Below are 27,367 nucleotides of genomic sequence, written 5' to 3'. Positions count from 1 at the left end.
CCATCAGAAGCAGTGACTGCATCATTAACTCCCCTTGCTGCTACTCCAGTGTATTAAAAAACTGTTGGCTCATAACAATCATTGCTTTTATTGCAAGGACCACTGTTGGCTGATCTGGTATGGCAGAATGAATAAGAGCAGGAGTTATGAGAAAGAAGTCTCAGCTCAGTTACCACACGTTCTGTTCTATTTAGAACAGTTTTATGTGTTTTATAATTGCAACGGTTTTATTTGCTTTTTATAATTGTGTAGTTTTATTGTTGAAACCCACCCTGGGAACTTAAGGTGAAGGGCAGGTAAGAGGTCTTATAAATAAGTAAAGAACTCATTAGGGGGACTTAAACAAGCCACTGTCACTTTGCTGTATGAAATATGGGGATAATCAGTTATGCTGGCCTACGTCACAGATTTAGCCTAAAGTTTCCTGAGATAATGAATGTAAAGCACTTTGAGCATTTATTATTTATTGTGCTCTTTCCTCAAGAATCTTATTACTATCGTCAACCGGCTTTGAGGGCAAGAGCATGTTGTAGGAGCGTTTTGCAGCATTTAATACAGCCTTCCCAAATTGTACTGCCTGTGAAGCACTAGACTGTTGCATGCATGTTTGGTGTATGGGATGTTAGGGGAGGGGTAGCACCTCTGGTAGGGGACACATTGTGCTCCTTCTGGGGTGGTTTGTCCGCCTTTGTTTCCCACCCTGCACTCAGCTCTCACCTGTGGCTCATAGAAGCTGTCAGCATGCAACAGTGGCCCAAACCTGGGAATGGCTTTGACTGGCTCGCTAAACCACGTGATGGTAGCTGATGGCCCACAAACCATCAGTGAGTTAGGGCCTTCCGCTGGTGAATTGAGCGGACGAGACCAATAGTGGGTCCAATGGTCAAGAAGGCAGTTTCTGCACATGCTGCAGAGGGAAATGAGGGGGCACATGGGGCTTGTCAACCTGGGAAGGTAGCCCATCTAGGAGAAGGCAAACTCTGATCCTAAACCTCCACTGTCTTGTGGGATATCTTTGGGAGAAGAAAAGGCTAAGGAGTAAACCCTACACAAATCCAGAGTGGAGTCCCTAAAATGGTTGGATGGTGCCTTGTACGCCTCCTTCTGGCAACTCCTGCAGCCAAGCAGGTGCCAAACGTATTGCTCTGCTGGAGAGGTCATTTCAGTGGTTTGACTTCACCACCAGAGGTGCACTCCATTGTCTCTCAAGACAGATGGATGCATACAAAATGCATATGTTGAACTTTATAGAAGCTCACTTTGATGCCAGTGATGCTTGTTTTTAAATCCAGAATTACAAGTGCAAGCTGTAATAGTGGCACTGTTCCCTAGGGCAGTCTCTGAACCCAGAACGAAAGCCACAAGCCTCACCCTCTGATTCCCACAAGGGTAGCCAAATCATGCTCTTCCACAGCATTCTCCTAACTAAAGGGGCTGCCAGAAGTGGAGCTTTCCCCCTCTGCTCTCTTAGCAGAGGCAGCCCATCCCCACCATTCAATGAGGAATTTCTCTCTCACGCTCTGCAGCAATACCCTCCTCCTCTTCCTCTTATATATTTCCATATTCTGCTGGCAGAGTAAAAAAAAAGAAAAGAGCTTGATGGAATATGAAAGCTGGAGAGTGTATTTGTTAAGAAAAGTCCCTGAAGCAATTGCTATCCCTGCCATGGTGGTGACTTTATTATTGGGAGATGCAGTGCTCTGAAGGGTTCCTTCAATCTCCTTTGTTCAGCCATTTAGCAGCAAGAGCAAAGGGATGTACAATTGGTCTTCGTGTTCCACTTCCAAATGTTTGGGAGCACCATACGTTCTCGTAGTTGAGATATTTATTGACTTTGAGCCATAATCCTGCAAAACTCATTTAATGGCATCCAGCATCTTAGACTCATTAACTTTTTAAACTGGATGCTTGTTTCAATAACTTACTTGGATTGCGTCTGAACTTAGATCGTACACAGTTACTGGTGTGGAAATGTGTATCTAAATATTAAACAGACCCAATCTGGAGTAGGGATTGGTTTTGCACGAACCACTATAATTACTATCGGAATGAAATTCATCACCAGTTGAAGGGAATATAGATGGCATAAGCATGTAAATGAGAAAAGAAGAATGGGGAGACAAATATAGAATAAGGAAAGGACCTTGGTGTGGTTAGGGAATTTTAATATTGGTGTTCTTAATGTTATATTTTAAATTGCTTTTTCAATGCACTCTCAATTGCTGAAATATTTTACCTGTAAAATAAGGTAAAAGCTGTATCTTTCTGCTTGGCTCTTAAAAAGGTAGCTTTTTACATTTTTCACCGATGTCTGTAGATTATAATGATATAATCTTTTATTCAGAGTAAAGTATTGACAATTTTACTTTCTAGCTGTTGTATTCTCCTCATGTCCTGTTGTGCTCAATACACTGGGTGGTGTAGGAACTGCAGCATAAATCCTTGACTTGGCAACAGAAATTCCATCCAATTATCTTACTGGCTGGTCTTTATTACACTTCATCTGGTTTTCTGATTTCATTTCATGTCTGCTGACATCTGTTCTGCAAGCGACTCTGGCAGGCATAGATATTTATAGATATACAGATAGATGCACATGTATGTATGCATAATAAATACATAAGGCAATACCATCATTTGTGGGTTATGATACCACCTATTATTGTACAGGAAGTGAGTTATCATTGCTTTTCCCCCTAGTGGCATCAACTCTTAAGATGGCTAAAATAAATGGGGAAAAGTGCAACAAATTAATTCAGAGAGCACACATTCCAACAATCATTCAAAAGTGAATGAGTTGACTTGACAAGCTCAATTTTCAAAGGAATCTCTATCAGGGTACTACAGAAAGGCAGCAAGTGAGGAATTCTACAAGAAGACTCAATTTACCAAATGTCAGGTCGGTGACATTAATTTTCAGCAAGAAGACCAAATTTTCCAATTCTGGAGATTTAATTGGAGGTGTGACTCAGACGGCATGTGTTGCAGAAGGTAGAAGCTCTTTTAATGCTGGCCTATGCTTATCTCTCTCTTTTTGGGAGTTTTTCGTTTTGGAAAAAAAGTATTTCTCTTCTCAATAGTAAGTTAACTTGAGGAACATCGACAAAATTGTTTCAAATGGGCATTAAACAGGTAAAGGGACCCCTGACCATTAGGTCCGGTCGTGGCCGACTCTGGTGTTGTGGCGCTCATTTCGCTTTATTGGCCGAGGGAGCCGGCATACAGCTTCCGGGTCATGTGGCCAGCATGACTAAGTCGCTTCTGGCAAAATCAGAGCAGCACACGGAAACACCATTTACCTTCCCGCCGGAGCGGCACCTATTTATCTACTTGCACTTTGACGTGCTTTCGAACTGCTAGGTTGGCAGGAGCTGGGACTGAGCAACGGGACCTCACCCCATCACGGGGATTCAAACCACCAACCTTCTGATCGGCAAGTCCTAGGCTCTGTGGTTTAACCCACAGTGCTACCCACGTCCCTTAAATTGGCATTAGCTGTACGTATATAGCTTGTTGCATTCCTGCGGGCAGGGAACACCATTGTTCAGCTTTGGCATACATTGAATGGGTGGTTGAAATGTTGGGTTGGTGTTTGGTTGGTGTTGTTTTTTACTTTGTATGCATATTTCTAAGATTTCATAGAAGAGTTTGGCCAAGATTGCATTTGGCAGCCAGTTCTCATATAACTTTTGCACTTCAAAATGACATCATGTGCATGTGCGGAAACGGTGAAACGCGACCCACACATACGCGCAGTCGCATCTTACGTTTACTTCATTCAGGATGCGAATGGGGCTCCGGAACGGATCCCATTCATATCCAGAGGTACCACTGTATTTGTTTTTAGGACCCACTCTATTCTATTGACTGAAATTTGTTTTAACACATATAATATTGGATCAAATATTAAATGCCTCATGGTGAAAGATGGGTATAGACTGAGGCAACCACTGTCAGAAATAGTATAACCGAGAGACAGGTTTTCACCTCAGTGAGAACTAAGCACCACCCAATTCCTTATCTGAACCATATGTGTGTATGCATAATTTGTGATACTGTTTTGACAAAAAGATCAGTTGGCAAAAAACAAAGTGAAAAGGACAGGTTGGAGGAAATGAAATTGAATCGAGCGTAAAATGAGAATAAATCTATCCCATCGTTGCATATTTCCTGGAACATTTTACGACAAGAAGTAGACAATAGTAGTAAGGCAGACTGTTTACACAGCAAGAGTCTTAAATGGTTTCGGAAAGCATGCGAGTCCACAATAAGAACACTTTAGAAAGAGGATTAAGGCTTCTGGTACAGAAACGAGCCTACTTTTCTCTGATATCCATTACACATTTTCTTAACACCACCCCAACCCAGAATTTATAGATGCTGCTGCAAGGCAGCTATTTCCAAGCCAAGAAAATCCCAAGATGCTTGCATCTGTCTAGATGTCAGGGGCATGGTGTGGAAAAGATATTTCAAAAGTGCTAGTCATATGAATGGTTGTGGAAGAGGCAGCTTGTTAGAGAGGATTATGTGAGATGTTAGTTATTACTTCACTGGCCAGCTACCAGCTTCCCAGTGGAGAATGAAGACAGAAGAGCAAAAGCAAATCAATGGCAATTCACCATGAGTTAGAAAAGCAATGTTTAAAGTTTGTACTCCACATTGTTTTGTTTTTTAAAAAAACAACAACAGAGCTAAGTATATTGGAATTGTGAGTGACAATTTTCACTTCTGTACCAAACCATTGCTTCTAGTGCAGCTCTGAAATCTGCATATGAAAATGAAGAAAGCAGATTTATTTGTAAATATTTCAGTACTCCTTTTCTTTACCTTAACTCTTAAGAAGCTCACAATTACAGAAAAAGAAAATAGAATTACCAGATTAAGATTACCAAATTAAAAAAAATAAGCAAACAAAGAAAAGAAAAAGCTTTTCAAAAGTTCAAGGCCTATGTGTGCCTCTGAGTAACAGATGGTCTACATTCTCACAGAAAAAGACGGGAACACAAGTTAGGTGTGTGACATTATATAATAATGTGAAGTCTGAAGGGACTTGTCAAAGAGGTTACATAGCTGGAAATAATGAATAGTTAATGATCAGTCAAATTCTTGGCCTACATCTAGTATATTTTCATCAGAACTATATTGTAAATTACGAGGCAAATCCCAATAGAGTCAGAATTTGATTCTGTTGTAGAAATTACCACAGCACTGTGTAACTTTCACTCAGAGAGCATAATCTGTGTCTTCCATGTTTGGGGCCAAAACCCCAACAATTGTACTGCTTGTTTCTGTATATTTTATATTCACAGAAGACTGTGTGCTGACTGAAATGTTCTGTTTCAGTCTCAAGTGTCTAAACGAATCTAGTCCACAAAGAACGGGATTATTTATTTATTTTTGCCCTGTGGTTTTTAATACTTTTTCTTCAGCCCTCTGTATTAACTGCCACCTTTAGCAATGGACCAAGGGGGCACATCTCCCTCCATTTTCAGACCCTCGTGAAATTGAAATAGATGTGTCATTGATGCTTCTGACCCCCAGCCCCAACAATCACCCCAAGTTATCCTCAGTCATAGCCAAGGGACACACGGTGTTCACTATTGTTCTCTTTCTGGCATGTCAGGCCTGGATCCCTCTGTAGTGCCACCCCAAAACAAATTAAGAGACTGAGGTGATTTTCGGATTGTTGCCTGAGGATATCATTTCAGCTTATCAAAGTCTTGCCTGGCTGAGATGAAGATGGCAGTCCTTAATTGTATCTCAAGGCTGTAGTGGAGTCAGGCCTCCCAAATTGCAGATTCAGGCCAAACATAGATTCGGACAGCAGTCCTACTCAGGTGAGGCACTTGATGTAATGAACTTTATGCTGTACTATTCTCGTCAGGTGTTTTCTTTAGTAGAAAAATTGAGATAAGCAGTCAAGCCCTATCTTTCCCCTTCTGTAAGTTTAAGATCCCTTCCCTCCCCCACCCCACCTTCAGAACCCATTGCTTGCTCAGGCCACAGCAACCTATAAAGACAATTGATTTAATGTGGCAGCAGAGGTGAAGGAAGAGCTGTGTAAGCTGACGGAGCTAGGCTGATATATAAAAACAGCTCCATGCCTCATAAACCTAGGCTTATTATTAGCAGGCTGAGTTAGATCACAAGATGTCAAATGGTGAGCTTGAGAGTCCATTACACCTTAATTCCTCTTTGCTTTCCACACAAGAAAAAATGTAAGTTTTTTTTAATGTCATTTAAGAGAGAACTCTGCTATTTCAGGATTGTTATTGAAAATAAATATCAGTGTACATATTTTTACCTAGGAGAGATAATGGGCTCCAGAAATGAAAGATGTTTTAGTAGAAGAGGAGGGATATAAACCGAATTGCCATCCTTTTTCTGGTCTCATGTGCTTTTAATTGTATGTCAGGCAGAAATCCAACAAATGTAGCATTCTACCATGAGGATGGTATAAACTTGAAGCCCAACGAGAAACAGTTGAGGGAATTGGGTATGGTTAGCCTGGGAAAGAGGAGACTGAGAGGAGATATGATTGTCATCTTCAAATATCTCAAGGGCTGCCACATGAAAGATGGAGCAAGCTTGTTTTCTCTTGCTCTGGAGGGTAGGACCTGAACCAACAGTTACAAGTTACAAGAAAGGAGATTCCGACTAAACATCAGGAATAACTTTATGTTCGTAAGAGTTGCTTGATAGTGGAACGGACTTCCTTGGAAGGTGGTAGAATTGCCTTCCTTGAAGGTTTTTAAGCAGAGGTTAGATGACTTTAGCTGAAATTCCTGCATTGTGGGGGTTGAACTAGATGACCCTTGGGGTCCCTTCCAACTCCACAATTCTGATATTTTTATAAGCACAGTCTAGCCATGAGCTTTCAAGCTTATGTATAACAAAGCAAATTTGTTTTTTGTACATTGTACAGTTTTTGTGGAAACAGTAGATGTAAGGTGCATACATGGTGTATAAACTGGCTTGCTTGTGTAATTTTTGGCTTGTGAGATTATGAACTTTAAAAATTGTTCATTAAGTGCAGATGATATGTTACAATTTTGACGTTGCTTCGTAAAATAAATCTCATGAGCCTCTAACCTTGTCTGAACATAGAGGGAAAGGGCTTGCCTGATTTATTGGGGAAAAGCCTTAAGCTCTGGGTGACATTAGCAGTGAAAATGTCAAGTTCTGCAGTATGTAGTACATAAGCATGCTGTAATTTCACTGTACTTAATGTTATGGAACAATAACCAAGGCTTTGTATGCTTCTACGCAGTCATTTTGTAATACCAAAGGCTGGTCTATTTATCACAGAGGGATATTGAGGAATGGTCTCAGCATGATGACTTCATCTGCCAGTGTAATATTAATTTAATTTAATTTAATTTAATTTACATACCACTTTTATCTTCTGAGGATCTCAGGGTCATGTACACGATTCTCCTCCTTCCCATTTCATCCTCACAACAAACCTGTGAGGTAGGTCAGGTAAAGAGATGACTGGTCCAAGGTGAGCTTTATGGCTGAGTGGGGATTTGAACCCTGCTCTCCTAGTCCAGCACTCTAACCATTACACCACACTGGCTCTCAGTACATAGAGCTGATCACCATATTTTGCTTCTGCATTACATGACAGTCCATTACATGTGTTATGATCCTGGGAGCAGACCACATCTTCAGGCTGCAGATTCAAAGTGGGAGAGGGAATTGTCTCCAGGGCCAGCCCCAGATGTATTTGCTAATCCAGAAACTCTGTTGCAAAAGGAGCCCTTTGTGCCAGTATTGCTCCAGCTCTAGGAGGTCACATTGCCCTCCTCTGACTGCAAGAACTCCATCTCAGAAGTCCTAGGGGAATCACAGGCTCACTCTGATGTTGACTGCTGCTGAAACAACATTTGAAGCAACCATTCTTATGCATGTTGCCATCCCAATCAGTCACACGCACCACAATTTGGGCATGTGACAGAATATTGACACAGCCTTTTCAAAACAGCAGATCACTGAAGGCAATTCCTAAAATGCATATTTGGAAAATAAGTCACCTTATTAAGCGGCATGTTGACAAAGTTAGCAAGCTGAGTGATAAAGTGGGCTTATAGTTCTGTTTATTCCCAATTGCTGAGATAAATTAAGGGTACATTCCATTTTGGGACCCCTTCTTGCTATCCTAAGAAATTATTCTTTGAGGATCTGTTTCCAGGCCCTCAGGTCCCAGACAATGGCTTCTCAGTTTTTAAAGGGAAGATTTTGCGAGATTTCACTGGAAGACAGATTTCATATCTGTGGTGGAATACCTTCCCTATTTCTTGCTTATTTTCCAATAACATGTAAAGTTTGCCTACGATTATGGCAAACTTTTCACAGCAAGTTGTTTGTTGTATCAGGTTTAAACTGATATGTCCATTCCACATGACTTCTCCATCCTTTTCTCCTTTTATGTCATTTCATTATGTTGTAATCATGCCTGCAAGGGTGGTCATTTTTCATTTTTTAAAAACATCTATATGCTGTGCTGCATAAATTTTAGGCACCTGACTGATAATATTTTGTCAACTGAAAATAGGCTTTAATACCTCAGATCCCATCATAATTTCAAAAGTAGCTTGTTATGCATGCAGTGTTTAAAAATTTGTTAAATTATGTGACAACCGTCATTATCACCTTGACATCATAAAAGTTAAGATTTTAGGTTTCGTATAAATTGTATTTCCAATTTTTCGTGCACATTTGTTCTTAGACTTTCTTTGGATTTTCATATTTTAAAACTTGTTTATTTAATATTAACAGTGGCTATCAGCTGCACAATAAAGTGATTGGCTGAAATCATCTTCTTACAAAGGTTAGAATTATTCCACCATGACTGAACTTTGGTGAACCAGTGATGCCTTGCAATCCATTTCCCCCTGTAGCTTTACGATTCTTTATTTTGGTATTGCATTCTACTGAAAGTAAGGAAACAGATGTACTGTACAGCAAACTAGATTGTTTTTGTTCCTTTTCTGAAGAAAATAGTAGTGATGGGTAAGGAAGCACTGGAGATTGTAGCGCTTGTAACATTTCATATGGGGATTAGGTGCCATTTTTATATTTAATCTAGTGCAGTACCATGTCATGGCTTGACACCTCATTTCAGACTGGCTTGTAGGAGCCTCGGCAGAGACAGAGGACCACAGAGAATACAGAGTAGGATTAACTGAATTTATATTGAAGATATGTCTCCTTTCATCATAATGGATTTCCAGTCAATGTTCATTAATATGATTCATGTGGAGAAACGTAGAACCAAATTACATCCATATGTGTGAGAAGTCCCTATGGAGGGATACCTGCCTGCTTTCTTTCTGCAATAAAGATTCAAGGTAAAGGTAAAGGTACCCCTGCCCGTACGGGCCAGTCTTGACAGACTCTAGGGTTGTGCGCTCATCTCACTCTAGAGGCTGGGAGCCAGCGCTGTCTGCAGACACTTCCAGGTCACGTGGCCAGCGTGACAAGCTGCATCTGGCGAGCCAGCACAGCACACGAAACGCTGTTTACCTTCCTGCTAGTAAGCGGTCCCTATTTATCTACTTGCACCTGGGGGTGCTTTCAAACTGCTAGGTTGGCAGGCGCTGGGACCGAGCGACGGGAGCGCACCCTGCTGCGGGGATTTGAACCGCCAACCTTTCGATCGGCAAGTCCTAGGCGCTGAGGCTTTTACCCACGGTGCCACCCGCGTCCCCTCAAAGATTCAAGACCCTTCCTCAAAAGTTCCTTCCCAGAAACTCCCAAGTAACACCCTCACAACAGAATGACCTCCAACCAAATCTTAAAATGTAAATTCATCGTAAGAACCAATTTCTGACCCCCTCCCAATTTCCCCCTTCCCCTGCAGTCCCAGAGGATTGGGGGATCCTCCTGAACAGCATGGGAGGTGACATGAAGGACATGAAAATTGCCTCCGTCCCCCTTTCCTCTAGCAGGATTTGAGTCCCTTCCAGGAATGGAAGGGGGTCTTTCAGTTCAGGGAAGGGGCATTCTGAATCCAACCCAGTGTTCATAACTCCAGTTGTTACTTATTCCTTTGTTCAGTTGCATATACAGTAACTAACTGCTCAATAAAGTTTAATCCCAATACAGTGGTACCTTAGGTTAAGAAATTAATTCGTTCTGGAGGTCCGGTCTTAACCTGAGGTATCACTTTAGCTAATGGGGCCTCCCACTGCTGCCGCACCGCCAGAGCACAATTTCTGTTCTCATCCTGAAGCAAAGTTCTTAACCCGAGGTACTATTTCTGGGTTAGTGGAGTCTGTAACCTGAAGCTTCTGTAACCTGAAGGGTCTGTAACCTGAGGTACCACTGTAGTGGTATACCTGCTTGTGTTCACACATGTAGATACAAGGTCACGAAGTCGACATAAGAGACGTGTAGAAGAACAGCAGATAATAAGAATAAGAATATTTGTACCCTGCCCATCTGACTGGGTTGCCGCAGCCAGTCTGGGCGGCTTCCTGCATATATAAAAACATAGTAAAACATTAAACCTTAAAAAGCTTCCCTATACAGGGCTGCCTTCAGATGTCTTCTAAAAGTCAGATAGTTGTTTATTTCCTTGACATCTGATGGGAGGGCATTCCACAGGGTAGGCGCCACTACAGAGAAGGCCCTCTGCCTGCTTCCCTGTAACCTCACTTTTTGCAGTGAGGGAACCACCAGAAGGCCCTCAGAGTGGGGGTGGAGACGCTCCTTCGGGTAAACTGGGCTAAGGGTTGGAAATGTATTGGGGGGCAATGTAGGTCTTTCAGGATCAATGTTATATGGTATCGGCAACTGCTCCCAGTCACCATCCACGTTCTGGATAACTTGTTGTTTCTGAGTCATCTTCAAAGGTAGCCCCACATAGAGTGCATTGCAGTAGTCCAAGCTGGAGATGGATAATGAATACATGCAGTACTAGTCTCAGTGTAGTAAAGTGAATTAATGTTGAGAAGAACATGGAAACCAAGTTTAGTTTCAAATGTCAAGAGGCTATGATTTAAAAGAAATAAATATTAACAAAATTTTGTTTTCTATTTTTCTTCCTTGGGCTTCTAAAGATAGCAAAGAAATCTCACGTGGAAGCAATTGTTTGGCTTTGGAGAAACAGTGTTAACCCAAATGGGAACCAATTTATTTCTGTGGAGTAGAGACTGGCCCAGTGAAAGCATTTCCACGAACCTGAGTGGAGTCAGCTTGACTCAAATTGAGATGTAGCACAGGCCTCTCTAGAGCATCACTTGGGCACATGGGTTTTCCATTATGTGAAATGAAGGATGTGTTCACCCTGACTAAACTGGACTTGTAAAGGATAAAGGAATCATTGGCTCAAATTCTATATCCTGTCTTACATGGGGAAGCAGCCTGCATTATCTGATCTCAAAGTATACAAAGAAGAGAGCAATTTTCTTTGCTCACCATTCCTGTTTACTTCAGAATATGCAGTATAATCAGTAAAAGAAAAAGGTAATAGAATAACATAAACCGGGGAGGGTGGAGGGGAGAGACACAAGAGAGAAGGTCTGGCGGCAAATGAAATGTGTTATTTTCAGCTAGCTCTGCATAACCAGTAAAAGGAGACATAAAGAAGTTTTCAGTGTGAGGCAGGCTCATAATATAAAAACAAACCATCAAATTTTAGTGGAAGCTAAAATAAAGGCTGCAGTATTGGGGGGGGGGGGGAGAACAGATTCATGTGGAACATCTTTAATGGCAGAGAGAGAGGGAGAAAGAACATGAGTGCATGTTTAGTGCATTTGCTTTTGTTCCAAAAATCATAAGCTTATGCTGAAACTCACATCAGATCTATTACAGGTTCCAATGCATGGGGGGTAAGTCGGCGGGTTGTTGATTATTTTTAAATGCAGGTAGACAAGATTGGGGTCTGTTTAAATCTTTTATACAGCTTGAATTAATACTGGGAAATGTGTAACCATATGGTTTGACTATGTAGAGAAATAAGATGTGACACTAGAAGATCATTGATCCGGCTGTGTGTGTGTGAATATTTGTGAATTATTATTTTTTAATGTAGTGAAACGGACCTACAGTTTACACAATAGGGCCTGACTGTTTTGACTGCCATTGTAGCAATACTATGTGTATTCATGCATACTGTATATTGCAAACATTACCAAGAGAAAACTGATGGGAAGTAATGAGAGAGGGCTCCCAGGCATTTGGAAGAGAACTTTTAATTTTTCTCTTTTATAGTATTTTCTCCCCTTGGGTTTGTTTGCAGGCTGCAGGCCTATTCATATGCTATCTTCGATTGCTGACATGTGCATTAAAAATACCTCTTGTGAGGTCTTAAGGCACCTAACAACAACAAGTTGTAATAAAATAAATGTTGATAGTTCATGAAAGCACCTAGATGCAGCAGTTTAAAAAGAGTAAATAAGCTGCTGCTATTAAGCAACAATTCTGATTAAAAGGAAGGAACTAAAAAATCTAAGAACAGTTAAAGACCAGTTAACAGTTAAAGAGAGCAGCATTTGCACTGAAAAGGCAGCCATGAAGGTGTCAGACATAGTGAGCTTACTGAAAGCTTCATGAATTTGTATGCCACCCTGGCACAGGCGCCAATCTAATCATTCCAGTTTTTCTAAACATGCAGGCATGAGTACTATACTTTTAAGCTGTTCTTTTGCTGCTCCCCATGGCTTCTCAATTTTAATTAAGTATAAGTTCCCACTGTTTTAATTGCAACCAACAGACAAATGTCATCTTCCCCAGCTGGCAACAGAGTCCATTTATTGGAAATCAAATGCAATTCAATCCCTTTCTTGTCTGCAACTTACTTAAAATTTTAAAACCACAGGCCAGTTTCCCATGCTTTTCCTCAAAGCAGCCTAGATTCATAATGTAGAAGCCGTCTAGAGTGACTGAGGCAAAACACTCAGATGGGAATAATAATAATAATAATAATAATAATAATAATAATAATAATAGACATCTCTATTTTCATTAGAGAAATGTTGGAGGACATGTGTCTTGCGTTTGTGAAACTGTGCAATTCTTTTTTAAAAAATTGTGGCATGGCCTGTGTTTGTCTAAGTTCTATGTTCTACCACCACCAACCCAATTACTCCTATCTGCCCTATTACCTTTGACAGAAATTGTACCCAGGTTAGGCAAATTAGCAAAATGTGTTTTTGCTAGAAAGGTGGTGTTGCTTGCTCGGGTATGCAGGGAAATAAATATTCAGTATCCGATTACTATATGCAAAGTAGATCTCCCCTCTTTCTGTTCCTATTAATATGAAAAAACACTCTAGAGATGCATAATTTTTGTTTAGTCTAATCTTACAGTGGCTGGGGCAACACAGTCAAATGGACAGTGTATAAGTAATCATCATCATCAAAGCCAAACATTTATACAGGTCTGCTAGCTATATCTGAGTGTGCATTTCAACTTTATAGGGAGCCCACATGAAAGGACAATGACTATTTCTCTGTTTCCTCTGGTATGAAGTGAAAAAGATGAAGCTGGATAGCTTAACTTAGTATGGTTGAGCGGTTGCCCTGTGCAGCAAGACCAGAATATTTGTTGGAACCCTGTAGCATAACTTTTAGCTTATTTTAGAAACAAGCATGTCTTTCAGGTTGCAGAAAAAAATCTGAGCAGTTTCTTGAATGCATTGCTCACAGTGATGGTAACTCTAGCCCAGTGGAAGATCCTGTGATCATAATCGCTCACAGAACAAATACTTTCTCCTAGCCTCCAAGGGCATGTGAAAGAGCTTACAATTTAAAAAGGAAGCCTCAGAAGTTATAAAAATGGAACGTGATGCGATGAGATGGCTTTTTCCACAGCAGTGGAAAAGGATGGGCCAGGAAGATAAACACCTGTGCAGCATGAAGGAGAGGGCCTTCTTGGTAGTGGTGCCCTCCCTGTGGAACACCCTCCCTTCATATGTCAAGGAGATAAGGAAATATACAATGTTTCGAAGACATCTGAAGGCAGTCCTGTATTGGGAGGCTTTTAATGCTTGATGTTTTTATTACATTTTTAGATATAGTGGTACCTTGGGTTTCAGACGCTTCAGGTTACAGACTCCACTAAACCAGAAATAGTACCTTGGCTTAAGAACTTTGCTTCAGAATGAGAACAGAAATTGCGTGGCGGCAGCAGGAGGCCCCATTAGCTAAAGTGGTACCTCAGGTTAAGAACAGTTTCAGGTTAAGAATGGACCTCCGGAACGAATTAAGTTCTTAACCCGTGGTACCACTGTATGCTGTAAGCAGCCCAGAGTGGCTGAAGAAACCCAGCCAGATGGGTGGGGTATAAATAATAACATTATTATTAGGAATCATGGTCCCAGTCTTGTGTATGGAGACGGATGTGGAGGATGAGCTGGCCAAGTGTGTGGCTGATGAAGAGCTGAGCAGGGCCTCTAACACTGAACCTGCAGAACTAAGATTGTGGAGCCAGAGTCAGGACCCTCACAAACACCCTTCACTTCCCTAAGCCCAGTTGCCTCCTGCAGTACCATGCCTGCCCAACAATACAGGGATCATGTTGAGCAAGAGGCCACAGAGTGCAGATGAAGTACCCTTTAAGAGTCTCTATTCTCTGAGCAAGGATGGGGTGTAAAGCTTGGGAGACGAGGACTTGAGGCAGAAGCTCATACGACCTCAGTTCACTTCCAGCCATAGAGGAAGCAATGCTCATCCATGGTACCATTTTGCTCTACTGGGCTTCATGGGCTGGGGTAGGAGTGGCCTATCACTTGGAGTGGCGCAGCATTTTGTTATTATAAAGACTGAAAACTTTTCATCAGAAAATAATGCCTCTGTGTGCAGTTGTGCAATGGTGTGGTTGCATGTCGCTTTCACTTGAAGAGGTATAATCTGGACAAATTTTAAACAGTTTGAAAGTTACAACAGTTTAAAAGTGAATAGCAAGTGTTGGAGTCATATGTTTCCAACCATTTTTGCGACCGCCTAAAATGCACGGGAAATCTCTGCTTTTAGCAGCTGAGATTATGCCAAAAATGCAAGGATATTGCATGGCTCTCGATTTCTCTGGTTGTGAAGAAAATACATTGTGTATTCCTAAAAAAATATCAGATTTCAGTGTTCCTTTTTAAAATTACTCGTTACAGTCAGCATATGGTCATTGCCAAATTGACACTTCCTGGATGGAGTCAGAAGAAAAATCACCATTATTGGAGAGAGCAGGCTGAAGAAAGACAGTAGGTGGAGAAAGAGGAACTGGTCTTTTCTGTGTCTTTGTGTGTGAAGTGCTACAGCATATTCTTGCACATGGTGTGCTGTTAAAGGTTTTTGCATGAGAGGGGAGCTGTCATGACTTCACTTGATTTGCAGTCTCTGTCTTGGCTTGTTTCCTCTAGTGATCATTTGTGCATTTCTTTTGAGAGCTGTGCCATGTCCATTTGTTATCACAGAAAGCAAATCAACAGTGGTTAAATGTGGTCTAGGTGATAATACAGTTGAGTAGATTCAGAGCTGATTGGAAGACAATGCTCAAAGGTCTGTTTCACATTTAGCAGTAAGCCAAACAATTGCTTATTGTAAAAATAAGCAAGCATGCTGGTGCCTGGATGGAAAATTAGAGCTGCTTCACTCTTTCCCTGGCCCTGCTGCTCCCACACAATGGTTTGGCTTAGTGTTAGGCAGGTCAGAAGTGTAATGTGGCTGCCTACAACCATTGATGTGGTTTTAGACTGCATTAAACCATAGTTTCCAAGTCACAAAAAGTAACAGTTTCACTTTATTCTGCACTAGTTAAATGCCATCTGGAGTTGTTCGTTGAGTTCTGGACACAGAACATTAAGAAGGATTTTGACAAATTGGAATGGGTTCAGAGGAGGGCAGTAAAGATCATCAGTGGAGTGGAAAACAAGTCCTATGAGGAAAGGTTGAAGGAAGAGAAGACTGAGGGAGAACATGATAGTACCCTACACAAGATGGCAAAGACTTGTTTTCTTCTGTCCCAGAAGGCAGAACAACAGATAAAGGGCTTAAGTTACAGGACAGTAAATTTGGCTGAACATTAGGAGATTTGTTTAACAATGGGACTAGCTACTTAGGGGTCGTGATGGATTTTTTTTATTATTATCCTATATTGCATTGTCTTTCATGGAGCGTTTGGGAATATTTTAATACATAATACTTTTATAATGGGGCCGACTTTCACCCTGACGAATTTTCTGTGGTGAATGGCATTGTTTTGGAATGCTAGGAATATCTCCCTGAATCAGAGACCACCTCTGCATCCATTCCATTAAAGAACCTTTATCTACAGAAGCAGAACATAGCACATTAATATAGCTTTGCTGTTGTCTGGGAAGCTCCAAGTTATTGCTGTCCTCTGCATCTCCCACTGTGCTCTACAATGGGCTTCCAGATGGCTTTTCAGAGACTAAGCTTTTTGAAGCAAGGAATGATGCCCTTGAATAACTCCCAACATTTGCTAATGGAGTCTGAGTAGGATGCTGTAATGCTTCTAAGTGGCTACTTAAAATTTCTCCAGCTATCTGCTTTTATTTGAATAGCCTGGGATTTAAAATGCAAATGTGCATCTTTTTATAAAGTGCTCTGTGATCAGTGGTACAGTTAGGTAATTTTAGACTCCGGGCTTGATAGTCTCTTGGGGCCCACGTGTATGGTAGCGTGTCTTCAAACTGTGGCAAGTCAGCCCCGCTTGGCTTAGGGGCCTCCTTCCTGCTTTGCTGAGTGCAGCCTTGGACTCTGCTCCAAAGCCCTGCCCAGACGGCACCATCATCTGTGCGCTTTGTGGTGGTGCTTTTGCAGCAGGCGGTGCTCTGCTCTTTTTACAGATGAAGGCAATGAAACTGACTGGCTGATATGGCCAGTTTACACCACATATGGATTTTAACTCCTTGCCACCGTCTGGTCCACTCTGCCTAGCTCCTCTCATCCATGCACACATCACAGATATATTCATAGAATCATATAATTGTAGCATTGGAAGGGGTCCCAAGTGCTATCTAGTCCAACCCCCTGCAATTCAGGAATCTCGGCTAGAGCATCCATGACAGATGGATGGAATTTTGAGAGATGAAATTCTGGCTGGAAAAGTACACAGGGTTACCGAAGGGTGAGACTGGTGTGCTGCTGATGTCACCCATCAAGTATCACACACAGTGCAGTCTGGAATTGCTGTGAATGTCACATGCAGCTACCCCAGCTGGGAGCAATTCCATCCCTTTCTGGTAGCTGAAGTATGTGTTCCTCCCTGAGAGGAGAATGCTTGCTGTGCATCCATCGCCAGTGGGAGAACATATGCTATTGATCCTTTCCAGCCAGTCTCAAACTTTCCCCCCTTGTCCTCTTTTATTTGTGGCAAGTTTCTTCACGTGTGGGGCGCTTTTCTTCCTTCTTTTCCTTTGGTTCTCCTGGTTTTCGCTTGGCACTTGCTGCCAGTTGCTATTGCAGATTCCTAATAATGGGTTCGGCCAGGCTTATTTGTTAGGGCCAGCTGAGGCATCAGTTCACGGAGCTGCTGCCGAGAGCTTGTTGAAAGATGTTAAAATCTGAATGGTTTCAGCTAATTGGCATTTCTCTTACATTTCATTTTCTCTGTGGCAGCAAATTGTCCTGAAAGGTGTCAGAGGAAAATTAAATGACAAGTGCCTCCCTCTCCTGAAACTTCATAGGAAAGCACATCAGCTCTGTTCTCTTGTCGTGAGTGCTTGGGTCTTATTAGCTTTAATGGGAATTAGCTGTGCATACACTGCTGCTGGGCACGTGCTTGGAGCACAATGCGCTCTGTGGCTCCTGGGTGTGTACCAACCCTTATCTGCCATTTCCATATGTGGAAAGAAAAGCTCCTGCAGAGACAGATCCATGCCTCCCCCTTAAGGGCTTGTTCTTCTGTCCCTCCTTCTCCCCCTCCCAATTCCCCTCAGACCCTGATGCAGCTCATTCCCCTTCCTTTATAACAAGGCAACAATAGAAATGCATGCTATGTTTAAGCCTACTGAGAGGGGAGAATAGATCACTCCTGTGCGATATGGGCACCTCCCACTATTTATCTTCTGGTGCGGAAGGTCTGGTAGATGATCAGAATTATGACCCCCTGGATCATGGAAAGTTGGGAGAAATTAGGGTATTGTTTTTAAAACTACAGCAACTGTGCTATATAGGCTCTTCATAAATGAGAGATGTGTAGGATGAAAATAGGAACTAAATGTTGCAACGTTTAAATCGACAGAAAGCATTTCTTCTGGTGATCAAAAACTAAATGGCCTTCCTGCCATTTCTGAGGAAGCTTATTTTAAGATGCTGATTTAGAACTGTGCTATGAATTTAACTCAGTTTGTATTTTGGCCAAATTAGTTTTCTGAAAGAAAAGTGACCCACTTCCCAAAGTTCTCATGCCTGTATTAAAACTAGATTTGCCATGTCTTCCTCACTTCTGTTTTCTGCTGGTTCAGAGCCTGCCATGCTTTTCAGTTCTTCCTCCTAGATTTCCTTTCTCATTTTTACAGGATTGCATGCAGTATAAAGCACTGAGCTACTGAACATGTTGCCTCTGCTGCTGTCACAATTGCTGCTGGCTCTGTTCCTGCTGCTATTGCTGATGGCTTCTTGACTTTGATTTCCATAAACGTTATTGGCTGTGCAGTATTGGCCGATCCCATTCAGCACACAATGTAGCATGGTATTGTGATGCCCTGATGTGCAAAGGTGCAGTAATGCTATAATCATAGTTCAGTGTAGCTCTAGCAACATTTTGATAAAGGGAGTGAAAGAGGATTGAGGTGGTGATCAATCACACTATATAGGGGCTAAAAAAAATATGGATTGCTTTTACACAGCCTAACACAGAATTCTAATCTGAAACACCCCTCCATTCCCCAGTTATAATATTCTTCAGCTTGTGCATGAATGTGGATTAAGCCTGAATATTTAAGGGTTTTGCTAGTGTTCCTGTGACAGCATCATGCCGTAACCCATAGCTGGAGGGGCTCTGGTATTCCATTGACAGCTTTTCCAGTTACAGCCTCTCTCTCATGTTCTTACATTGGTGACAAGGTTAGTAGATTTCCCCCTCTTCCCTACAGCGTGTCAGAGCATTTCTAAGTCTCCCCATTCTCAGATGTCACTTGTTCATTTCCCTAACATTAATGCTCACATCCATATTATTGCTGTCAGTTATAGCAAACACTGCATGTTTACAAAGGAACTCCAATAAAGAATTCTATTTACTTCTCTAGCCCTTCTGACTGTCTCTGAGGAAAATAGCAATACTGTATTGGTAATCATGTGCTTCCAAAGAGAGCCTCATCTTCACAAGCAGACCCACTTCTTCCTTTCGAGTTCATATCACATAAGAACAATACCATCTGACTCCCTTCTCTCTGCAACAGATGTGTGATTCATCAAGAGCTTGCAAGGTGTACAAAATTTTCCTCTGCTCCCCTCTTCCTTTGAGAGTTCTGTATTGTTCTGAATCTATTGTCTCCACTCTGTGTTTGAGAAGGCCTTCTGAATATTCATCTTTAAAAATCATTTTTCAATAGAAGATCTAGTCCCTAAAGGTAAACTTACAATGGCTTCATAGAAAAATGTATTTTTTTAATAAAAAAAAGTTGGGATAGAGACGGTAGTAGCAATCCGTGTGCGTTTAACAGACACACTTGTTTCAGAAACCATTTCTGTAGCCAGATAAACTCCTGTTTCCACACACCTTCTTCCCTGGCAGCTGCAACATTTCTAGAAATGTTTTATTGAGAACCAGAGTCAAGATTATTGATTTGCTTATTTGTTTATTTATTTCATTTATATCCCACTTTTCCTCCAAGAAGCTCAAGGGTGACGTAAGTGGTTCTTTATCTCCCCATGTATGCCACCCGGTGATGTGAGTGGGTGATTTATAATGATGAAGAAATGATGACAAGACAATAATCTGGGATTAAGATTGGCCACAGCTTGATTGATTGTAGGTGTAAGTAGGGTTTGGCATAGACATTGGGTATGTATCCTAAATCAACCAGCCTGTCTGCTGAATGATTACTCCTTCAGGGTTCAGGGATCTCCCTGTGACACAGAGCAAATGAAGTGATCCTGATAGGAGAGCATCAGGGTATTCTGTGGCCCAATGGCTCCTTTCTGGACTATTGGACAGAACTCCCTCTGGTCTCCTTTACTGGTATATCCTGAATTCCAGTTCCAATTAGGGGGGCGGGGTGGCTGTCAACCCTACCCCCCTGAACTTAGACTATGGATCTAACCCAATGTCTTTCACCCACAAAAGTTATGACAAAAAGCAGAACCCCCAGATAGGCCCAATTTGTCTGCAGGCAAATTCCTTCCTGGCCCATAGATGCCCAATAACCATTGCTTGCCAACTGCTCTGCCCATTCCAAGAGCAGATGACATTTATACTGGAAAATCTTGTGAGCCCCTGTGACTGGCCAAGACCAATGATGGCATCAACTAGCCACACGAATGACAGATTCCCAGCTCCCCGTGGCTGAGCTGGACCTTAACCACCACTGTCCCTAAAGTGGTAAGTGGTCTTTGCATGGTCTAAACCACTGAGCCTCTTGGTCTTGCCAATCGGAAGATCAGCAGTTCAAATCCGTGTGACGGTGTGATCTTCCATTGTTCTGTCCCAGCTCCTGCCAACCTAGCAATTTGAAAGCATACCAGCGCGAGAAGATAAATAGGTACAGTGGTACCTTGGTTTAAGAACAGCTTAGTTTATGAACAACTTGGATTAAGAACGCTGCAAACCAGGAAGTAGGTGTTTTGGTTTGTGAACTTTGCCTTGGAATAAGAACGTGTTGCGCTTCCTGTTGAGAGTGTTCCATTTGTAAATTGAGTCCCCTGCTGCTATGGGAAAGCACGCCTTGGTTTACGAACCTTTTGGTTTAAGAATGGACTTCCGGAACGCATTAAGTTTGTAAACCAAGGTACCACTGTACTGCTGTAGAAGGATGATAAACGGCGTTTCTGTGAATTCTGGCACTTGTGACTTATCAATGCGTCCTGTTGTGCCAGAAGCGGTTTAGTTATGCTGGCCAGTGACCCAGAAGGCTGTCTGTGGACAAACACCGACTCCCTTGGCTTGAAGCAGGATGAGCGCTGCACCCCATAGTCACCTTTGACTGGACTTAACTGTCCAGGGGTCCTTTACGTTTACTAGTGTCCACGAGTACTTATTTGCATTAGATTTAAACTTGGTAATAGCAGGAAGCAGTCTCACATTTTTCCGTGCCCTTTGCATTACGATATTTATTTATAGAAATCTCTAGGAATTATGTATGCAGTAGTAATAGTTTTTAATAATTACAGTTTTTGTTTTGTTTTTTTACTTTTGGCATGCAGATCTGTTAATTTAGGACTGGTTGTGACCTTTTTGGTACATCAAGCAATTTTCAGAATGGTTAGCATAGTGAAGATACTGGAGACTATCCCTCTCCCAGGAACCTGATACCAGTGGATATTTTTAGATGCATCAGACAAATTATAGATTACAACCTTCTTTCCTTTTGAGGGAAAACTCCTTTCAGGGTCAGTTGCCAAGGTGTGGGGCCACATAACAGCTGGCTGCATGCTGATGCCATTATGCTAATTTTTTTTGCATATGACCAGTGAAACAACATTTAACATCTGCTTTGGAAGTTTTGCCTTAGTATGCTAAATCTATCTGATATCACTTTTAGTTACATTAATTGATTGATTGTCTGTTACCTCACTAAACCCATTGCTACTACTTCCATGGCTGCTCTCACATCAGCCTCATGAGTGCCTCTGTCTGGCATCAAGGTTAGCCATGTTGTACATGAGAATTCCTTTGAAGGCCTGGCCTTTTGTGTGGTTGCTGTACTGAGGAAGAGAAGACTTTTCACATACTGGGATCAATATGGAAGCAACTTTAAGAGGCAATCCTGAAGTATGTATAAAGCAGGTCTAATAATGGAAAAGGTATCTTATGTATGCTTAACAGTTTGCACTGTAATCCCACATTTTCCTTAAAAGGAAAAGACATAGCTAGGTAAATTAGGAATTTCTTTATTCACACAATTCATAAACCAACTCCTATTGAGAATATGTCACATGATAGAATTTTTTAATTCACCGTTCATTATTTTACCTATATTAAAGAGGATGTATACATGAAGGAAGATGGAAATCTGACTCATCTTATCTGAAAAGAAAGTTTCCCCATCCTATGGGTAATGTGTACCAGGATTAACAGCATTTTGCAAAATCAATTAGATATCAAGGAGGGCATAACTGAAAAGGCTTGGCCGAACTAGAGGCTAGGGCCTTCAAAAGAAAAGGGCTCAGTGATTTAGCAAAATTGCCTGTCAGCTCTATTATTTTAAGTTAGTGCTGTGTCATGATAAGCACACACAAAGTCAATTAATCATGAATTGCACACACAATTCATAGTGTCTTGGATGGGTGGTTAACAAACATTGTCCTCCTGAAGAAGGGACTCATTTATCTCTCTAAGCAGAAAGAAACACCTCTGAGGTCATTCCTCTTGCTGACATGTGCTGCAAGCTGCAACTCTAATAAAGAATGAAAGCCCATTAGCAGAATATACATATGATGACTTCAGAAACAAATTTTGCATTTGTCATTCCTATATGAGGGCATCAGTGCTCAAGTCCCAATTTATATGAATGATGCTTCTTGCTGCCTGTCTGAAAAATCTGCTTAGACATTCTCCCTGTTGTGTGTGGAGCTGCTTTTTTGTGAGTACCTCCCATGCCTTTTTGAGAATGTCTAAATGAGGATATTATTATACAAGGAGAATATTATTATTATATGTTTATTTATATCTCACCTTTTCCCCTAACAGGGACTCAAGGCAGCTTGCAGATAAAATATGAACAGCTAAAACATGGGGGGGGGGGAGTTTTAAAATGTCAATTAAACATTAATAGAATTGGAATGAAGCACAGTGGCCAATATATGGCTTATTTACACATATATACAACCTGAGTTTATGATGGAGGACTTCACAGTGCTAACACTCCAAGAGGGTCTTGTTTCTCCTGTAGTTACAGCCTTGGATTCAAGCAGAAATCAGCCATGACTTTCTCTCTGCCTTTTCCAGCCTGCAGCTTTTTGCAGCCAGCTTGTAGCTCACATAGCAGCAAATTCTCAACTCTCAACTCTGGCTTTTGCTCTTCTATCTCAGAGCAGGAGGAGGGGCCCTGTCCCTTCTCCTTTACTTACTTAAAGACTTCCTTTGTTTTCTTAATGGCCTATCGCCTTTCCCTTTGTTCTCTCTTAATGGCTCATCTACCAGCCTTATATTTTAACCCTTGCTAGATCTAGGGGCTCAGTGTTTGGCACCCAGAAACACATAACGGGAATCTGAAACTCATGACACAGGGAAACCCTCAAACTCATAACACTATATATATCATCTATTATACACATGGGTAAACTGTCTGCTGGAAATTGTGATTGTCTGAATCTGTTCCCCAAAAACGTTGACCTTTTGGAACCAGTAGTGTTCATTAAAGGCTGCTTAGCTACAATCATGTCCTTACATGTTCCAACATCTTGTACCTGAAAAGGCTTGCTTCCTTTTTGTGAAATAAATTTAACCTCTAGTTTTTGTTCAATTGCTTTACATTAATTAACAATTTCCGTACAGAATTTTATGATTAATATGAAAGCTAAAGCTGCATGATAAGGGAATGTGTACAGATTTGCACATAATGCTAAGCAATGGTTAATTTAGCTACCATTTATTAAACCATGACTTAGAATACTGTGCAAATCATGCCCAGAAGCTTAAATATGGTTTGTTTGCAGCCAATAAACTATGACCAATAAACAAAAATCAAAATAAACAAAAACAAAAAACAAAAGCCAATAAACAAAAAACCATAGGTCCGTATAGTTAAAGCTATGGTTTTCCCAGTAGTGATGTATGATCGCCAAAGAATTGATGCTTTTGAATTATGGTGCTGGAGGAGACTCTCGAGAGTCCCATGGACTGCAAGAAGATCAAACCTATCCATTCTTAAAGAAATCAACCCTGAGTGCTCACTGGAAGGACAGATCCTGAAGCTGAGACTCCAATACTTTGGCCACCTCATGAGAAGAGAAGACTCCCTGGAAAAGAACCTGATGTTGGGAAAGATGGAGGGCACAAGGAGAAGGGGATGACAGAGACAAGATGGTTGGATAGTGTTCTCGAAGCTACCAGCATGAGTTTGACCAAACTGCGGGAGGCAGTGGAAGACAGGAGTGCCTGGTGTGCTCTGGTCCATGGGGTCATGAAGAGTCAGACACGACTAAACGACTAAACAATAACAAGTAAAGTATGATCTGAAGCCATTGTTTTTACTATGATGTAACATTCTTTGTGAACCCAGTACCCTTTCATAATCATGTGGCTTGACCATCCTGTCCTAGATGCTCACCAAGCTACAAAGGCATGAGTCAAAAACAACTAGAAGACAAACCAAATTTTGGAGAAACAGCCCATTGTTTATTTGAATTTTGTCAGGTGGGGCAGCTCATGGTTTGGTAAACAAACCATAGCTGGGTGTTATGTGTGAATCAGACCATTGTCTTTGTCTTAAGTGCAGTCAATAGAATCTAAACACACAATTTTCACTTTCTGCCCCCCCCCCCAGTAGCAGGGGGCACATCGAAATCCAGTTTTGTAGTGTCTATCCATAGTGTCTTTGATTTGTTTATCATCACTGCAGACTGGTGAGGTGGGTGAATTTATAACCCCAAACTTTTACAAGAGTAAAGGTTTACAAAGACTCCTCCCTGTTCAATGTTTTGAGAGCTTGAGTTTTCTTTCTTGGTTGTGACTTTCTCTCTGTGTAAAGTAATTAAAAATTAATCAATGACTCAATATTTGGGAAACTATAACAAGCAAGAAAAACACAGCACAATATACAAAGGTTCTATTCCACAAGAAAAATAGTTTAAAGAAATGGAATCAACAGGGAAATATGCCTATTGTTTTACTGTACTGTGAGGGCAATATAAAAATAATAATTGAGAATGTCCCTCCAGTATTCATGCACTAGGAAGTTAACAGGCTGACTGCAATTCTTTTTGATGATGTGCTTTTGTGTATCTGTGAGAGACAGAGATGCTCACAATCAGATTCAGAATGATGATGATGAATGAATGTATTTAGCATCAAAAAAAGAGATGGATGAAAGTTAGCAGACTACCACAGCCAATAGATGGTATAGTCTCTTTTCATTGTGCTGGTGCTGGCATGATAAGTATAATCTTTTATCTATTACTGATGCTCTTTTCCCTAGAGTTACCTTGTGAAATTGTTTCTTTTTCTGCTTTTTTCAAAACTTTGAAGGAAGAAATGTGGATTATTGTTAGTTTAACATGACTGAATGCGTTACATCTGTAAGAAATGTTGAGGTGTGCTGTGTTTTAATACATTAGTAATGTCTTATTAACAACTTAGAAAATATATTTTATTAACAAAGTGCTTTAGAACATGTATTGTTGGGATAGATTATCCTGAGGGTACCAACCGTTAAATCTTATTTCAGCCTCTGAACATTTAAACCAGAGTTGCAAGTGAGTTGAAAGAGCAGAAGCACCTCTGGCAAGACTCCCTTCTCTTTCATCCTGTTAATAAGTTGTCATGTGTAAGCAGTAGCAGGATGGTTATGAAATCTAACGTCCTGTGATTATGCCGGGGCAAGCTAGCCAAGGATGCTTAAAAAAATGTTCTAATTGGTCATCTGGAAACTGCTCTGAGAACTCTGTGGCTTGTCAATTCAGATGTCAAGCCCACCTCCCTGGGCCCCCCAAACTTGTTCAATGCCAATGAAGACTAAGAAACGAATAGAAGGAGAACCTACCCATAATAATGTAAGTTTACTACTTCCCCTTTTCTCTTTCCCTGCTTTCTCTCTCCACCTCTCTTCTCCACTGTTATACTGTATACAACATTTTTTTTATATAATTAATTTTTATTCAATTTCCAATATGCATTCCATCCATGTTTAACATCCACTTCTATCATATACATCTTTTAGACTTCCCTCAGCCTGTCTGACAATTTTCCATATTATCACAATTACTTACATTTCTTAAATTTATATTGCGCTTTAACAATCTTAATCTCATCATATCTTTTAAGCAACATTTCTATCAATCATTTTCACAGAGCTTCTTGAAAGCCAACAAGCGTTAATTGCTCCTCACATACATTTTTTATATACTCTGTAAATTTATTCCAGTCCTCGGTGAATCTTCGATCGCGTTGGTTCTGAATTTTCTCCATTAATTTATCCATTTCTGCGTATTCCATCAGTTTCATTCTCCATTCTTCCCTCGTCGGCATTTCTTCCTGTTTCCATTTCTGGGCCATCAAAATTCTAGCTGCTGTCACTGCATACCTAAAGAACTTCACATCCTTCTTTTTAATTTCATCCCCTAATATTCCTAATAAAAATGCTTCTGGTTTCTTAACAAAAGTATATTTCAACATTTTCTTCATCTCATTATAAATCATTTCCCAGAAACCTTTTACTTTCTTACACTCCCACCACATGTGATAAAATGTTCCTTCTTTTTTCTGACATTTCCAACATTTATTACTGACTTTATACATCTTACCAAGTTTCACTGGTGTTACATACCATCTATACATCATTTTCATAACATTTTCTTTTATTGTAGTGCATGCAGTGAATTTCATTCCTTCTTTCCACAATTTTATCCACTCATCAAATTGTATATTATAACCAAAATCTTTGGCCCACTGAATCATAACTGATTTTACTTCTTCATCCTTTGTATGCCACTCAAGTAATAATTTATACATTTTTGATAAAATTTTAACATCACTATTCAAGATTTCTTGATGAAACCTAGATTTCATTTCCTGAAAACCTCTTTCTGACATCTCTTTTTTGAACATTGCATTCAACTGAAAATAGTGCAACCAATCATTCACATTTTCTTTAACTTCTTCATATGGTTTCAATTTCCATTTATTACCTTCTTTGATTATCAAATTCTCATATGTAATCCATCTCCCTGTCATATTGATCTTTTTCACACTCATTATCTCCAATGGTGATAGCCAATATGGAGTTTTAAACTCTAATAAATTTTTATACCTATTCCAGACTTCAATCAACGATCCTCTAAAGATGTGGTTTTCAAAACCTTTATGCACTCTATTCTTTTCACACCATAAATACGCTGTATACAACATTAAAGTCTCACATCGAGTATAACTGATCCGTAGAAAGGACTTTATGATCTGAAAATAGAGACGATATGTGTACTTCTGTAACCCAAGAAAATCTTTAACAAAAACAATTTTTAAAAAATGTCAAGCCCATTTGAACTGACAAATTGTGATTCACAAACTGCAGTTTCACATCACA

General features: G+C 40.7%; 1 protein-coding gene across 8 annotated transcripts in view; it reads left to right on the top strand.

Annotated features, from left to right (window-relative positions):
* TSPAN4 (tetraspanin 4) overlaps positions 1-27,367 on the top strand; it is a 504,081-nt gene that overhangs the window by 198,475 nt on the left and 278,239 nt on the right. The window contains exon 1 of one of the 8 annotated variants that reach the window (XM_081922517.1): positions 5,437-5,837. The exons of the other annotated variants lie outside the window; for them this stretch is intronic. The gene's annotated coding sequence lies outside the window, so the exon portion shown is untranslated. Of the gene's footprint in view, positions 1-5,436; positions 5,838-27,367 lie in introns of those variants that run through there. 8 annotated transcript variants of the gene reach the window in all.

The sequence above is a fragment of the Podarcis melisellensis genome (genome assembly GCF_964234715.1).
Source record: "Podarcis melisellensis genome assembly, chromosome: 1".
NCBI lineage: Eukaryota > Metazoa > Chordata > Lepidosauria > Squamata > Lacertidae > Podarcis > Podarcis melisellensis.
Note: the sequence above shows the minus strand (reverse complement) of the source record. Positions and strands in the feature narration are given on the sequence as shown.